Source organism: Solanum stenotomum, chromosome 5, assembly GCF_019186545.1.
Source record: "Solanum stenotomum isolate F172 chromosome 5, ASM1918654v1, whole genome shotgun sequence".
NCBI lineage: Eukaryota > Viridiplantae > Streptophyta > Magnoliopsida > Solanales > Solanaceae > Solanum > Solanum stenotomum.
In genome coordinates, this window is record NC_064286.1 from 46,831,034 (window position 1) to 46,847,272 (window position 16,239).

Below are 16,239 nucleotides of genomic sequence, written 5' to 3' on the forward strand. Positions count from 1 at the left end.
CTCTAGTTGACATGCTGATCTCTTGCGAACTTGTTCTTTAGAGCGAGATCCTTTCAAAACTTCAGCATATTTCGCCAACTCAGCTTTATGAACATTTTCTTGGTCATGGTTATTTCCTTTTTCTTGAGGTGATTCAGCGAGACGTTCTGACATATAATCTAATGAGCCCACATCACTATATCTCCTTGTACGTGTTGGGTAGTTTCTGCTTTCTCCTTTATTATTGGTTGTAGAGCCTAGATCAAATGAATGGAAATCTATAAATTGTCTGGAGATGGTGTTCTTGATCTGCTCTAGGGCCTAATAGCTCCAGTATCTACGACAGACATATCTCAACACTACCCAGAAGAATAATAAGAGCATCTTGTTGCATTCTCTTCAGTGTTGTGAACCATTTCTAAATGATAATAATGATGGTTCTTTCCCCATATTAGTCTCATAAGCTTACGAAAGATTTTGCTTTTGTTTGAAGTGTGAGTCTTATGGGCTGAATAATTAGAAATAGAAGTACCATCAAACTCACCTGAATTCATAAGATATGGTTCTTGGGAGGATAACTGGTTAGAATCAAGCTCCAAAACGTGGATTCCCTTGTCCCCTTAGTCTTCTTTAGCTGCATATTCAACAACTAGTTGCTTGGCTTTCTTACTAGATTCTGGGCTTAACGTTTTACTGAGATCCCTTACAGTTGTTTCACCTAGGGCAGACTGATAGTTCCTCAGCTCACACTGCAAGCAAGCATTTATCAATTTAAGATAGGCTACTTCGTCAACATCACTGCAACGACCTTCTTGAATGTGATTAGCTTCTTTTACTAATTCTTTATTTTTCTTTCTCAATTGTATTCTTCCTTCTTTCAGTGCTTCTGCCTGTGTCAGAACAAAGGTAAAAAAAAACACATGAAAAAAACAATGTTGATGAATAAAAGACTTACTAATACATTATCATCCAGAGCAGAAATGGCAAAGGGCTGAAGATATTCTGCATAGGTCCCAAAGATGATGTCTGCAAAAGTAAGGTACACAGGAAATCATTTCCTAAAAATGCTACCCGGAGGGAAACTGAAAAGCTCTTTGCCATTTCCTATGTGGACATCATGTTTGCGACCTATGTGGAATATCTTCACCTCTTTGCCATTTCTGCTCTGGAAGATAGTGTATTAGTAAGTCTTTTATTCATCAACATTGTTTATTTCATGTGTTTTTGTTGACCTTTGTTCTGACACAGGTAGAAGCACTAAAACAAGAAAGTCTACAACTGAGAAAGCAAAATGAAGAATTAGTAAAAGAAGTTGATCACTTTCAAGAAGGTCGTTGCAGTGATGTTGACGAAGTAGCCTATCTTAAATGGTTAATTGCTTGCTTGCGGTATGAGATGAGGAACTATCAGTTTTCCCTAGGTGAAACAACTACAAGGGATCTCAGTAAATCGTTAAGCCCCGAATCTAGTAAGAAATCCAAGCAACTAGTTGTTGCATATGCGGCTAAAGAAGACCAAGGAGACAGGGGAATCCATGTTTTGGAGCTTGATTCTAAACAGTTATCCTCCCAAGAACCACATCTTATGAATTCAGGTGAGTTTGATGGTACTTCTATTTCTAATTCTTCAGCCCATAAGTCTGACACTTCAAACAAAAGCAAAATCTTTCGTAAACTCATGAGACTAATACAGGGAAAGGACCATCATCATAATCATTCAGAAATGGCTCACAACACTGAAGAGAATGCAACAAGATGCTCTTATTATTCTTCTGGGTACTGTTTAGATATGTCTGTTGTAGATACTGGAGCTATTAGGCCCCAGAGCAGATCAATAACACCATCTCCAAACAATTTATAGATTTCCATTCATTTGATCAAGGCTCTACAACCAATAAAGGAGAAAGCAGAAACTACCCAACACGTACAAAGAGATATAGTGATGTGGGCTCATTAGATTATATGTCAAAACGTCAATAACCATGACCAAGAAGATGTTCATAAAGCTGAGTTGGCGAAATATGCAGAAGATTTGAAAGGATCTCTCTAAAGAACTAGTTCGCAAGAGATCAACATCAGTTAGTTATTATCCCGTATCTCATGGATTCTTTCCCTACAAGAGACTTAATAAATTGGTTATTGAAACAATACCTTGATAGGTTTGTGATTTTATTTATTGATGGCATTTTGATTTACTCAAGGAGTGAGGATGAGCATGCCAATCATTTGAGGATTGTGTTGAAACTCCTCAAGGAACAACAACTCTTTGCAAAGATTAGTAAATTCAAGTTTGGTTAAGTTCTATGGCTTTTCTTTGTCACATTGTATCCAGCAAGGATATTGAGGTAGATCCTAAGTAAACGAATATGGTTAAGAGTTGGCCTAGACCTCTTCCCCTTTGGATATTCAAAGTTTCTTGGATTTGGTGAGTTACTTTAGAAGGTTTGTGGAAGCGTTTTCTTCGATTGCCTCTCCATTGACGGTATTAACCTAAAAGAAAGTAAAGTTCTTGTTGCCGGAAGTTTGTGAGAAGAGTTTTCAGGAATTGAAAAATAAACTTACCTCCGCTCCGGTGCTCACATTACCAGAAGGTTTTGATGGGTTTGTTGTTTATTCTGATGCTTCAAGAATTAGGTTAGGATGTGTTCTTATGCAAATGAGAAATTCATTGGTTATGCTTCAAGGCAACTAGAGATTCATGAAAAGAACTACCCTACCGATGATTTGGAGCTAGTGGCGGTTGTTTTTACCTTAATAATTTGGAGGCATTTTTGTATGGTGTTCATGTTGATGTCTTTACCAACCACAAGAGTTTGCAATATGTGTTCAAGCAAAATGATCTAATTTTTTTGCCAATGTAGATGACTAGAACTCTTGAAGGATTACGATATGAGTGTTTTCTATCACCCTGGTAAGTCCATGTGGTGGCGGATGCTCTTAGTCACTTACAATGGGTAGTGTTGCTCATGTTGAGAAAGATAAGAGAGATTTGGTGTGTGATGTTCATAGATTATCGATTGGGTGTTCGGTTGGTTGATTCTAATTAGGGTCGTGTTATTGTCCATAATGGTTCACAATAGTCATTTGTGTCGGATGTGAAAACTAAGAAAGGTCTTGATCCAATTTTGATTGAAAAGAGGAAGGGCTACTTAAAAAAACTGTTGAGCCTTTCGCCCAAGGTGGAGAAGGTAACTTGCATATCAAGGTTGTTTGTGTGTTTCCAATGTTGATGACTTAAGGGAGCAAATTTTATCGAAATTACATAGTTCTTGATATTGCACTTACCAAGGAGCCACCAAGATGTACCATGACTTGCGGGAGGTTTATTGGTGGAATGGGATGAAGAAGGATTTGCGGAATTTGTGGCTAAGTCTCCTAATTGTCAACAAGTGAAGGTTGAGAATCAAAAGCCAAGAGGTTTGTCCTAAGATATTAGTATTCCTACTTTGAAGTGGGAGGTTTTGAATATTGATTTTATTGTTGGTTTACACCCGCGATAACATGACTCGATTTGGGTAAATGTAGACCGAATGACAAAGTTAGCTCATTTCATTCCCGTCAAATTTTCTTATTTGGAAGAAGACTATGCTAAGTTGTATCTAAGGAAGATTGTTAGGTTTCATGGAGTGCCCCTACCCATTATCTCTGATCGCGGTATCCAATTCACTACCCTACTTTAGAAGTCTTTCCAAAAGGGCCTTGCTACTCGTACTAAGCATAGTATGTCCTTTCATCCTCAAACCAATGGGCAAGCAGAGCGTACTATCCAAATTTTGGAAGATATGTTGAGATCTTGTGTGATTGACTTTAAGGGTGATTGGAATGATCATTTTCCTTTGATCGATTTTTTGTATAATAATAGCTATAACTCAAGCATTGGTATGACTCCATTTGAGTCTCTTTACGGTAGTAAGTGTAGATCTCCTATGGTTGGTTTGAAATTGGTGAGGTTGCTTTGATAGGTACTAAATTGGTACATGAGGCTATGGACAAAGTTCATCTTATTGGAGAAAGGTTCAAAATGACTCAAAGCCGACAAAAGTCCTATGCCGATGGTAGAAGAAGAGATCTTGAATTTGATGTAGATGGTTGGGTATATCTGAAAATTTCACCCATTAAGTTGTAATGAGATTTGGGAAGAAAGGGAAGCTTAGTCCCAGTTATGTGGGCCCATATCAGATTATGAGGCGTATTGGTAAAGCTGCTTACGAACTTTATTTTCATAACAACTTAGCATCGGTGCATCTAATTTTCCATGTCTCCTTATTGAAGAAGTGTGTTCGTGATCTGACAACCGTTGTACCATTGGGGAGACGTGGTATAAAAAGGAAAGTCTTTCTTATGAAGAGATTCCGGTTGAGATTTTAGACCGAAAAGTCAGGAAGTTGAGAAATAAGGAAGTCGCATCTGTGAATGTGTTGTGGAGGAATCAAAGGATTGAGGGTGCTACTTGGGAGGCCGAGGCTGACATGATGTCCCATTATTCCTATCTCCTTCCCTTCGATCCTACTCTAGCTAAAGGAATTTAGTTCCTCATGGTTCATCCTTCTTTGTCTCATATGTCATAATTGTTCTCATGTTTCTTCATGCGTGTGTACTCATTAAAACGTAATTATATTTTTGAGAAAGTGAGTTAACTTGACTGATTTCTCCATGATTATGTGCATTTGAGTATGATTTGCATGTTTGCCTTATGTAATAATGTTTTGATTATGTTTGATCTTGGAGTTGATTTTCCTCCTTGATATTTTGTGTTTTGAATTAGTTGTATTAATGTTAGGCTGTTAAATCTTTACCCCCACCCTCCTTTTGATTTCTTGAGTTCCATTCTAGGACGAATGTTCTCGAGGGGAGTTATCGTAACACCTTAGTACCCTTTTCATGGTTCCATTCTATGGTTCCCATCTACGGATCGTAGAAGCTTCTACAGGCCATAAATGGAAACCATAGGAATGGGGAATAAATTTTTGAAACTAAGTCTCAGTACCCTTTTCATGGTTCACCAGGACGGTCCGTTATTCCTTATACAAGTTGTAGATAGGCCTCGTAGGTGAGTCATAGACTTGGTGAAATTTTAAGGGTCAAAGTAGGGTACTGTTGTTTTTTACAAACCGTAAGAAGACCTACGGCAAACATTCCGTTAAAAAAATGGTGAAATTTTGGTCCAGTATTTGGTCTACGGTTGACCAATATGGACAGTAGAAAGTCCTACAGTCCGAACTATACGTTAAAGTCCAATAGTTATATAAAGGGGCTTTTGGGTCTTCTCCCTAATTTTTTCAAATCAAAACAACGTTGTTTTGCCTTTTACCCTATGTCCTATATAAAGGTCTTAAGCCCCAAATCATCCACTTTCAAATCATCTCCTAAATTCCCTAAAACACACCAAAGTCTTCCTCTCAAATTCTCTCAAGGCTAAGGAAGAAGAAGAAGATCTAGGGTTCCATCCAAGTTTTAAATCCTCCATTCTTCTTAAGCAACCTCTAGTCCCAAATTGTGTGCCCCCTAAGGATTATATTAAATTACCTAGCTAGTGGATCCAATTTAGCAAAACATGATATGTACATATTCTACCTTGGCAAGTGGTTTCCCCTTCTTTCAGTATGAGAGATAAACCGGATTCCATGATATAGCTCTCATGGTCTTATTGTAGGTTAGAGCTAAAAATCCCACGAAAATGACTATGTTTTCTTCAAAGCTTCTCTTATGTCCTTTACTCCAAATGCATTGACTATATCCTATAATTTCCATGTTTTATTTCCTTGTGTTAAAATGTCAAATTATTGATCATATCTACATGTTTTAAATCATTTGTATTATCACGTTCACGTTTATGCATATTACCCCACACTTAGTACATTCCATGTATTAATGCATACTTGTGCCTATAGTATCTGATGAATGTAGTGTTCAACGTTCTTACTCCATACACTCATGGCTAGATATCACCTGGGTTGTTCAGTTGATTGATGAGTCCTCATTATTCGAGGACCGAGACACCGTTTAGCTTTGTCTTTTCATTTCAAACTCTATAAGTGATCTATGGGTTAGTCTGAATCTCTTTCCTTATGATGTATACGATGGTTTTAAGATTTATGTTAGACTTATGCTTTGTTAGACTTTTGATATATTAAATGATTTCTTTCAAGTCTTTACTTTTATTATCTTGTATGATGTATTGTAGGTGGATTGTTTAGGGCCTCTTGGGATCTTAAATGTCATGTTACACCTATGGTGTACCCTAGGGTCGTGACAAATTACTTCTTGTAATGACAATGTCATCAAAATATACAACAAGACGGATATTACCAATTGCTGATAGAAAATTGAGTGATCACATTTGCTCATTTTAAACCCAAATTCACTACCTCACTGAACTTGCCAAACCAAGCCTGAGGACTCTACTTCAAGCAATACAAGGACTTCTTCAAATGACGGACTTTCCCATACTCCCTTTGGTAAAGAAAACTAGGTTGTTGCTCCATTTATAGTTCCTTTCGAAGATCAACATGAAGAAAAGTATTCTTGATATCCAATTGATGTAAAGGCCAACTCTTTTAACAAGCTAGAGAAATGAATAAGCGAACTGGAAAGAGTATAACAACATGAGAAAGGGTCTCTGAATAATCCACTCCATATGTTTGAGCATACCCTTTAGCCACAAGTCTGGCCTTAAGAATACTTTCCTACAAGGTGATCTTCAAGAGGAAGTATATATGGAGCACCTACCTGGTTTTCTTTCTCAAGGGGGGTATGGGAAAGTCTGTCATTTAAAGAAGTTTTTGTATCGCTTGAAACAGAGTCCTTGGGCTTGGTTTTGCAAGTACAGTGAGGTATTTTAAGAGTTTGGGTTGAAAATTAGAAAATGTGATCACTTAGTTGGCAATCAACAACTGGCCCTATCCTTCTTGTTGTATATGTAGATGATATTGTCATCACATGAAGTGATTATACGGGGATTTCTTCCCTGAAGTCTTTCTAGCATGCTAGGCTTTATAAGAAATACTTAGGTCAGTTAAGATACATTTTGGGAGTAGAAGTAAGTAATAGCAAGAAGGGATTTTTTCTATCTTATAGAAAGTATACTCTTGACCTACTTACAGACACCGGAGAGTTGGCAGCCAAATCTTGCAATACTCTAATGGTTCCCAACGTGCATCTTACAAAAGATTATGGTGTTCCTTTTGATAATCCTGAGTAATACATATCTAATTGGGAAATTAAATTATTGTGACTCGTGTTGATATTACTTTTGTGGTAACTGTTGTTAGCCAATTCTCGTATGTGCTTACGATCAAGCATTTGGAAGCCTTGACACAAATTCTATGTTACTTGAAAGGTGCCCTTGGACTTGGCATATTGTATAGCAATCACAAACATACCTGTATTACATGTTCTATAGATGCGGAGTATGTTGGATCCAAAATTGACAGGAGATTGACTATAGGCTATTTCATCTTTGTTTGAGTTGATCATCTTTGTAACAATAGTTGGGTCATGATCAATATATATGCTTTAACTTTAGGGGGAATATTATAGAATATGTATATAGACTTCATTCCTAGTAAAGCACATAGTCTTATTTATATAGCAGATTTATAGGAATTTGCAGATTTGTAGGAATTATCTTTTAATTCTTTCTAAAATTGCACACAATCTATTGTATTTATACATTGCTTACCTATTGGAATGAATAATCTTCTTCCATATGATTACAATATTTAATTATTTCGGACCTAAATATAAGCTAAGAGATGAACTACAATAAACAAAGACAGTCATAATGCAATAACATGAAAGACATCACGGTATTCCATAGAGTTCCAAGCAGCCATGCATGCATACAGAGGGAATTTTAAAATGTGAAGTGACATCTATGAAGTTTCCATTAACATGAAACACAAAGAGGGTAAGAATAAAATTGTTACCATACTTTAATATTTATTTTTCCAGTTAAGAGCTCTATGGTTATGCTAGTCTTACAAAGTATAAAGTATTAAGTATCATATCTGGATGGTGCGCAGGGATTTTGGGTGGCATTGTGCACAACTTCTAAGGTGGAAAATTGCAGCAGTTGGTGTGTTTTTTAAAATCGTCAGAACGAAAATATATTGTATGGGAAAGAACTTAACATTTCAATAAAAGGAAAAGAATGCCATATGAAAGTAGTGGGGCACTATTCTTTTGTAAAGCACAAACAAGGTGATTCAATAGGAAAATGGTAGAATTTGGGGTAAAGCGTAATGAGAAACTTTCATGGGACAGTAATAAAGCGAAGTTTGTGCAAGCAGGAATACAGGTTACCCGGATGATCCTTAGCGGGTGTGGCTGGTGCATTGGAAGAAGTAGAAGCCTACGTTGGTAATCTGAGAATTTGTTTGATTGTAACACCTGCTGATTTAATGATGGGTTGATGAAAATAACTAAGATGAGAATTAGGGTTGTAGAATTCGTTCCATCAAAGGCTTTCAGATTTAATTCACTCTTCAATTTAGGTTGTTCTTTTAGATAGATGGAGAAGATGGAGACATCAGTTGAAGGAGTTTGCCATGAAGGAAGTGATTTGAAATCCATGGGTCAGAGGTCAGGAAAATTGGATCTATATGAATTGATCTTACTCATCCATTGCCATCGATAGAGAATCGGGACTGCCAACATTTTAAGATCTCCTTTCCTTTGAGTTTCTACCTTTCCTTATCCACTATCTCAGGTACCACTTGTTGTATATTTTTTATTTAAGGACACAATCAATTGCTCACAACTTATATTTTATTATTGTAAAGTAAGGATTCACTTAGGTCCTACAATTGTTACACACAATATTTCTTGCAATCACACTCTATGAACTCTCTCTTATTTCTCACTCACTTGTTGTTTGCTATCTTTCTTAAATGCTTTGAGAACTTACTTTCTTACCAATAAATATGGACCACCTATATTTATAGGAGGTGTTGGAAGAATCTAAAGAGAGATACATACTACTCTCTTCTAGAATATTCCTAGCTATCTTTTTCTAGAACTACTTTTTGTAGAATATTTCTAGACTTCTCTCTCTAGAATACTCATTCTAGAGATCTTCCTTCAATTCTCTACAACTCTAAAATATTCTACATTTTTTTGGACTCGTCTGAAATAAATAATTAAGTTGGTGATGAATGATAAAATAATAACTATTAGTGTAGTTAAGTGATCGACTGAGAAATCAACTCACTAATAGAGGAAATCAAATTGAATCCTTTCACAGAAGCCCCTTATATTTTTATCTAAATATGAATAGCATTGTGGGAAAAAAGAGAACTTGCTCACGAGTATCATGAAGAGAGAACCAAAGCTAGCTTGAATAAACAAGCCTAAGTAAACCTCCAAATCTAATGAATTTGAAAACAGAAAATGCAAATGCAAAAGGAGGTATATGCAATGATTAGTTAATTCACAATAATTATAAGATCACCCAAAGATAGTCAATACATACACACACATCTTGGAATTAATACTATAAGTGAAACAACAAATGGAGAACTCATTCATGCATATAATTAAGTCATAAGATTGATTTTAAATGAACTAATTAAGTGAACAAAAGGAAAAGAAAAAAAAAGGAATTACTAATTGAGTGCACAATAGATAACCATATCGAGAAAATGATGGCAGTTCTCATTCTGTATCAATGACAATGGAAGATTAATATCAATAAATATACAATTACCTTGAGCTCTGACTCTGAGGAATTTGAATCACTTGTCTCATGACAAGCTCCTTCACCTATGGTTGTCAACTTGTCCATCTATTTAAAACGACAACCTATATTGAAATTTCAATAAGAAATTTTGAGATATTGTTACATATATTTTCAAGACAAAAAATTAATTGGTATACCTACATGAATAAATATTATTTGTATCAAATCTTGAACTTATCATCAAAGATATAAATAAATTTAGTTTGTATGCACCAATTAATTCAAAGTTATTTGATACAAAATCGAATCTATTTGATGCAAAAGCAATGACATGATTAACACACACTAATATATACACTCCATTTTAGTGAGTTAAGTTTGAAAGCCTTTAATGGAATAAAATTTAAAACCCCAATTCTCAAATTAGTTATTTTCATGAACCCAACCTTAAATCAACAAGTGTTACAGTCAAATAAATGCTTGAACAAGCTCAATGAACCAACCATATAACATATAACAATTAATTTGAAGCTACTTAGGGTTTTCTAAGAGAATATACCTAAATTGGAAAGGTACAAAAGCTGAAGCTTAAAAAAAATCCAAAATTCACTTAAAATCGTGATAATAATACAATCAAGCTTGCCAAATTCATATCAGATCTAAATAGAAGTCATTCAAAATAATTTAAAAGCCAAATTATGATTTTTGATGGCACCGATGATTTTGATACACCCAAAAAATAAACTTCATTGATAATAATATAATTAAAGATTTAACCATAATCATAGTAAAATTATAAGTAAAACAAAACCCAAAAAATTAAAAGTACAAAAAAAGAAAAGAAACAACAACCAAAAAAAAAAGAAAAGAGAAACACAAAATTAATTAATGACATCACAAAAAGCTTGTCATTTCAAGAGAAATCATAAATACAATCACTAGTAAGGAAACCAACAGAAACGAAAAGGAATTAGATTAAAACATCTAATTGGAAACAAAAAAAAGAAATAAAGAGAAAAGATATACCTTTCACCTGAATTGAGATCTCATATTAGATAAAGAACAAGCTTGATCCAAAACTAAAGCAACATTACTTATGACCCAAAGTAAAGATGTTGATTAATCCAAGGTGGGAGCATTTCAGGTTATCAAGTGAAAGGAAAGGGGGGCTAAGTGGAGTGGCGGATGAGGAAACCCTAATCTAAAGGGAGATGTGTATAGGGAGAAAGTTGAGGGCTTGTTGGGGATGGGCTGGCCTTTTACTCTGTTTTTTTATTGGATTTGGGTAATAGGCCCAAAGTAGAGATGTACTGATTTCCTAATTTATTAAAAATAAATTACTTTCACCCAAAAAAGAAAGAGATCTCAAGATTAGAACAACACCCACTTTTCAACATAAAATGAAGAACTAAAAACATCCAGATTAATTCGAATGGATTTAAGGTTGAAATAAAGAGAAAACCCTAAGATTTATAGAGGGAGTGAATGAAACACTCAAACAAATGATAGAGAAAGTATGACATGTGAGAAAAATAAATTTAAGACAACATTTTTCCTACAAAAAAGAGTCCTAAATGGGATTAAAAAGTTATTTTATGTATTAAATAATTAATGTAATCATTTTTATTATTTATTTTTTTGCAATAAAAAGGAGTAAATATATAATCATCAGTGAAAATGGGAAGAAAAATAACAATTAAAAGCTGGTTTTCTTTAAAAAGATGTAAAAATTTAAAAGTTTGTTAATTATTACCGACATTAACTATTTTGTAGTAAAACGAGCACATGTTTTCATGTCTCGAGCGTATACCCTGGGGGTGGCCAGTATTCACAATCATTATTTGGCCTGACTTACTACTATACCAAATATTATGATACTATGCGAAAGTTTTTAAAAGATAAGCATGCAATAAGTTTAGAAAAAAAACTCAAAAACTTTATAAATGAAATAAAATCTTAATAATTAATATATTTGTAAAACAACTGAACTATGACTAAATTGACTCGTCTATGAAGCCTTTGACATGCTAAAGATAGGTTGTCAGGACAAGACCTCTAGCAACCTGAATACTCTAATCATTGTTGGGTTTTAGCAAGGTGTGAATGGGAAATAAGAAGAGAAAATGAAAAAGTGGGGGAACCAATTTTGTAGGGAAAATGAAAAGTCATTGCAAAGTGCAAATGAAAAGTCATTTCTCCCATATTGGTAGAAGAAAGGAAATTGTTGTCCTTATATTAGGAAACACTTCATTTAGTTTTTAAAGGATTAAGAATGAGATTCCCCCTCGCGCCGTCGTCGTCGCTCGCTCGGCTTAGGATTAGGATTTGGAAAATGAATTAGAAATTTGCGTGTAACAGTAAAAACGTTCTAAAGGGACCAGTTCCTTTCGAAAAGTCGTTACTTTTCCCAAAAGACACAACATTCTTGGAAAATCTAGTCTGAACAGACGCGTTCCTTGCTGCAAATGACTATAAATAAGAGGTCTTTTTCGTTTTTCAAACACTGAAATTTTTTTCTCTCTACATACATTTTCTTACATAAATAAAATTATCGATCGATTGAGTCTGGGTGTGCTCTCGTTGCTGTTCTTGTGTTCGCTGAAATTATTGAAGTTTGAGGTACCGCTACTTCTCTAATAGGTTAATCCGTTTTATCTTGGGAGGAATTAATCTGCAACCTCGAGTACAGTGAGGGGATTAAATTTTTTAAGGAAAAATAGTGGTTTATGTGAACTCGGATTCCTTACATTCTGTCTATTTCATCTTTTATATGTTTCTGTATTTTTGACTAACCTGGATATGAAGAGGATAACAATCTTAAGAAATTTAATAGTTTCTGTATTTGAGGTTTCTGGAGAATAAAACCTTTATGGTTTTCTACTTTATTTGAATTTTTAAAATTTATTCGATTAACGATTAAAAGAATATAAAAACTTTATCGTTAAATCAGAAACAGGTTATGTAAGGATTTATTCTTTACTGTTAGTAGTTCACATACTAAAATTTTCTGCCATTTGTGATAGAAAAATGACTAATTCAAGTCAAGTAAATGCTGGAACAGTGAGTGCTGCAATAACATGGGTTGCACACAATCATTCAACTGCTACCCTTGCACTGGCTAAGAAACCTGCAAAGTTTTCTGGAGGCGAATTCAAGAGATGGCAGCAGAAGATGTTCTTCTATCTAGCTATGTTGAGTCTGCAGAGGTTCATTAATGAGAACGTTCTTGTTATGTCGGATGAAACTCCGGCTAAAGAACTATTCTTGGTAACAGAAGCATGGACACTTTCAGATTTTTTGTGTAAAAACTATATTCTGAGTGGCCTGCAAGATGATCTGTACAATGTGTACAATATTGTCAAGACCTCAAAAGAACTCTGGGATGCTTAAGAAAAGAAGTACAAAACAGAGGATGCCGAAACGAAGAAGTTCAGTGTGGCAAAGTTTCCGGACTATAAGATGATAGATAGTAACACCGTCGTCACCCAAGTTCAAGAACTGCAGGTCATAATCCATGATCTCCTTGTTGAAGGTATATATTTATTTAATGCCTAAGTTGGAAATATTAAGTTTTTTCTTAATACTCACATAATCTTTAATGTAGGATTGGTTGTGAATGCTGTTTTTCAGGTGGCTGCCATTATTGAGAAGTTACCTCCATTATGGAAGGACTTGAAAAATTACTTGAAACATAAACGCAAGGAGATGACTGTTGAAGATCTCATGATAAGACTGAGAATCAAAGAGGATAACAAGGCCGAAGAAAAGAGGTCACGTGGTAATTCAACAATATCTGGAGTAAATATTGTTCAAGAAGATCCCACAAATTAAAGAAAAGAAAGAAAGCATCTGGTCCAAAGAGCAATCCTCCTAAGAAGAAATTCAATGGAAACTACTTCAATTGTGGCAAACGTGGTCATAGGGCTATTGAATGTCGGGGTCTTAAGAAGGACAAGAAAAAGGATCAAGAAAATTTGGTTGAATCCAAAGGAGAGATGGACGATCTCTGTGCAATGCTTTCAGAATGCAACTTGGTTGGAAATCCAAGAGAATGGTGGATAGACTGTGGTGCCTCATGCCATGTTTGTGCCAACAAAGAATTATTTTCATCATATACTCCAGCACCTACAGACGAGAAGTTGTTTATGGAAAATTCCGTTGTTGCAAAGGTGAAAGGAACTGGCAGTGTCCTCTTTAAGATGACATCCGGCAAGCTGGTGACTTTGAATAGGGTCTCGTATGTTCTGAAATTGCGAAAGACATGAGTTTCTATACTAGTTCTGACTAAGAACGAATTCAAATGTGTATTTATTTCTGATAAAGTTGTAGAGAGTAATAATGAAATATATGTAGGAAAATGTTACCTCACTAAGGGCCTCTTTAAACTCAATGTAATTGTAGTTGATATTAAAAAAGATTATGCTTCTTCTGACTTGCTTGAGTCTAAATGTTTATGGCATGAATGTTTGGGACACGTTAATAACAAAATCTTGTGAAAACTAATTAACTTAAATGTTTTGCCTAAATTTGAGTGCAATAAATCAAAATGTCAAGTTTGCGTTGAATCTAAGTATGCTAAGCATCCTTATAAATCTGTTGAAAAGAATTCATATCCCTTAGAACTGATTCATACTGACATTTGTGACATGAAGTCAACACCATAATGTGGTAGGAAAAAGTATTTCATAAATTTTATTGACGATTGCACTAGATAATGTTATATTTATTTCCTAAATGGTAAGGATGAAGCAATAGATGCATTTAGGCTGTAACACCCCGTATCTGAAACAGACCAAAAATGCAGATTTTGAGGAGTTGCAGGTGCAACCGACGGTTGCCATCCACGGACCGTAGGTCAGACCACGGCCCATGTTGGTGGTCCGTGGTTAACCACTGCAACCCCTCCCCAAACCAGCTCAGAAAATTGGCTAAGTCCCGACTCACGGACAGAACCACGATTCATGGTCTGTGTCCATGGATCGAGACCTCCTTTACCCAGCCTCTTACACAAACTATGGTCGACCAGCACGGACCGTCATTCGATCCACGGTCCGTAGGTCTGACCGTAAGTGAGGGTCAGTAGCCAGTTAGATGAAAATTATTAATGGGTCAACTTCAAATTGTCATAACTCTTAGCACTAAATGAATTAGGTGTCCCATCACCTAAGACATGATATATAATTGAATCCTCTTTCCAACGCCACCAAGTTTGCAAAATTGCAACCTCCGAGTAAAAAGATATGCTTGTTTTAATGAAGCCCTGTCAGGCAGAGTTGATCGATGACCCCAATCGACGGACCGTCGATTGACCTATGGCCCGTAGGTGCAGTCCGTCGGTTACTCCGACAGCAAGTAAGTTAGGAGTCTTTTGGTCTTTGCCTATTTCGTTGGACCCCTAAGATACGTCGTTTAGACCCTAAATCATGAGGTTTTAGTCAGTTTAAGCCTAGAAACATAACTAGAACTTACCTTAGTCAAAATAATTAATCAAAACTTAGAAAATTAGAAGCAAGAGAGGAGAAAAAGGTCAATAACCCTAGTTTAAGAACGCATCAAGGTTCCATTAGTTCCAGCCCCGAAATCGAAAGATTTCTGCGTGGAATTCGTCACCAGGTATGTGGGATTTCACTGGTGGGTTCCTTTCGCCCATTAGGTCCCTAGAATTCAGTCAGATTCTTGATTCCATGATTATGAACAGACTTAGGGTTTCTAGAATTACAGCAGATCATCATGAATTAGTTATTAACATGTTCCAAATCAGATTATCATGTTATTACATCGTTTCTCGCATGAATTTCATAATCCTAGCTATGTATTTCTTTAGTTCTTGAATTACACATGCTAGGTGAGATATCCGAGTTATTCAGTTATACATGCCTGAGTTTATTAATGCATCATTATCAGATTAATTATTGCATTCTCAGTTAACCACTTAATTCATTGGGAGTAACATAATACCGAGTTGGACTAGGGTTTAGCGTACCCATATAGTCCCAGAACTACGAGCAACGTAGGTGTAAGTCCCCTCTGTGGGCAATATCAGTTTAGTGATCACTCCAGCATGCCTCTATACCTCTGGCAGGGTATATTAGGTCCTCTCAATGGGGCATATATATCGGACTCCACATTTAGCTCATGTAGTTTTATGTCGGTTATTAGTAGCTCCCACAGTTCAGTCAGACTCTAATGCATTGACCATATTTCAGTACAGTCAGTATTCAGTCTCAGCATGTTTTAAATTTGGTCATTGCATTCAGTTAGCTCAGTATTTTGTATCTATATCATGTTCAAATTATATCATTGCTTTATTGCTTTGTTCAGTTATATTTACTTTATCCCGCATGCTTAGTACATTTCAAGTACTGACGCATACGTGCGCTACATTTTCTCGTGAAGTAGTTTCAAGTTCTCAGCATCCAAATCACGCTTAGATCAGTTCCCGATCTCTAGTTCAGCGAAATCAGAGGTGAGTCCTCAATCTCCGAGGACAATAGTCATGAGTTTCTTTTTAGTATTTTTAGTCTTTAGTTTCAGTTTTGCTAGACTTAGCTGGGGACTGTCCCAGCATTTTTAGTCAGTTAG